The 2,260-nt window shown below is 41.8% G+C and overlaps 1 pseudogene; it reads right to left on the reverse strand.

Annotated features, from left to right (window-relative positions):
- Nucleotides 1-608: 608 nt before the first annotated feature.
- LOC128560291 (60S ribosomal protein L31-like) lies at nt 609-996 on the reverse strand (annotated as a pseudogene).
- Between the last annotated feature and the right edge of the window lie 1,264 nt (nt 997-2,260).

The following is a 2,260-nucleotide window of genomic DNA, read 5'->3' on the forward strand; positions in this document are numbered from 1 at the left end:
TTAACATCTTCAACTGCGCACTGAAGGGAGAGTCCTGAGGACTGAGGGAATCAGAAAAGGCCCCCAGAGGTTGATAGTGAGGGTCTAGATAGCCAATCACATTGTGCTCTATGTGAGTGATGGCCTGAAGCTGTGCAGTGCGCAACCTGTGCCGCTGTCTATGGCATCCCTGTGGGTAAGCAAGGAAGAAGGAGCTTCAACAGTCCAGGTTGTGAAGACAACAGAGCCAAGACCCAGAAGCTCTCATCTGATCCACATTTATTATCACTTTAAGGAACATTCTATAACTTACAGGCATTTTTACCTCATTATTACTTCATTAACTCCCTCTGAATCTCTGGGGAATTGGTTTGTGAAAAGCATTATTACCCTCACAGCACCCTCAGTAGAATACATTAAAAGTAGCAACTTGGATTCAGAGAATGAATTACTGGCTGGAGGTGAAGAATGTTTCCCAACCCTTCAACGCTGGGCTGGCTCTACCTCATCTCTGGGCCTGCCTTGGATTCTGTCACTTACATTTTTAAAAAATCAACCTGGCTTTACTTTTTTTTAAAATTCTTTATTTTTTGGTTTTATAACTTTATTTGATGTATCTGACAATCATGTTAGTTCTCATCCACGTTGACTATCTGTAGATCTTTGAAAGTGGTAACAGGTACATAGGTAACCAAAGTATAGACCTTGTTTGGTGAATCTTCATCTTCTTTACATTTTCTGGACAATTGTACATGGATACAGAATCTGACATTTCTTGTGCCTTTGGCCCAGACAGCTTTGTGGAGCCTGGTTATCAATGCGCACACCTGCAGTCCCCATCTCTTTCATGGTAAATTTCTGGATCTTTTTGAGTGCCCGAGGGGCACGCTTCTTGAAGTCCACTCCATGAATGTACTTGTGAATGTTGACCATGTATTCTTGAGTCACCACCTTGCTGATGGCAGAACGGCCCTTCTTCTTCTCACCACCCTTCTTTGTGGGAGCCATTCTGCCGGGCCCAAGTTAGAAAGGAAGAGTGCAAGGGATTGTGGGAGGAGGAAAGGAGTGGTTGCCATCAACCTGGTTTTTTGAGGTTGATGAAAGAAAAGTAAGCTGGCCATGAGTGCACTCCACTAAACAAGGGCTAAAGCTGGAAGAAGAAAGTAAAAAGTCACTTATCCTTATGCAGTGACAAACTGAAGTTGCTATAAATGCCAAGAGGAAATAATACAGAGAAAATAGATGGGTTCCTGGAACATGTTCATAAATTTATTCAGTAAACGTGCTGGGTATTCTCCAATAGGCAAATGCCTGATATAAGACAATATTAAGGTACTGCTAAACCTAAGTTATTATAACATTTCCCCACTATACTACTTAGATTTATTGCCTGAATTTTTATGAGTTTGAAACAGCTCCTTCCTGACATTAAATATTTAACAGTTAACGGTTAATTTGTCATTTTAATCTCGAATTGTTTCATGCTGAATAATATGACAGGAGATGTGGGGAAGAGAAGTGTGATGTGGTTGTGGCTTAGGTGTGTGGGCAAGCTTGGGGATGGGATGTCAGGTGGGAAAATTCAACATTTGAGAAAGCTATTGTCCTTGAAATGGTGAAAAGATCTATTTGTAGGCTTTCATGGAAGGTATTTCGGGGGTGGGAGAATAGCAATGTCTTCACTAGCATCACTCTCCACTCCCATGAGCAAGGAAAAGAGACGATGGTGATTCCTTCCTCCACACAGGAGAAACAAAGGCACAAAATGTAAGTTGCACGTGGTTGGCAAAATATTGGTAATTGTTGGATCTGGGGAATGAGCACATAGGTGATTGATTAGAGACCCCCTTTGTGAGTATGTTGCAAGTATATAGAATGAAAAGGAGAAAGAGTGAGAGGAAGAGAGACCCTAGACAGGAATACTTTAAAAGAAAATAAAAGCCCATTTCACCCCAATCACAGGCTTTAACCGAGCAGTAATGCCTCGCTCCAGATGGCTCTCCATTTTATCTGCAGTCTCCTGTGTGGGCTCTCCTCCAGGCCTTTCTGAGTTATGTCTTAGCACCTTAACTGCAAATCTAGTATTGAGGCTATCTTAAGAATTCAGTAAGGGAGAAGCTGTAGAAATAATAGCCACTACAATAAAAATAATGATACATAGTAGTTGCCGTGGTTTGAACACTTAATGAGCAACTAAGCCTGCACTGTAATATGGTATCTCATTTAAATCCCAAGGTCACAGGTGAAGACAGAGGTGGCATTAGAACCCCGTCTTGCTGTC

Source organism: Nycticebus coucang, chromosome 11 (genome assembly GCF_027406575.1).
Source record: "Nycticebus coucang isolate mNycCou1 chromosome 11, mNycCou1.pri, whole genome shotgun sequence".
NCBI classification, from domain to species: Eukaryota; Metazoa; Chordata; class Mammalia; order Primates; family Lorisidae; genus Nycticebus; species Nycticebus coucang.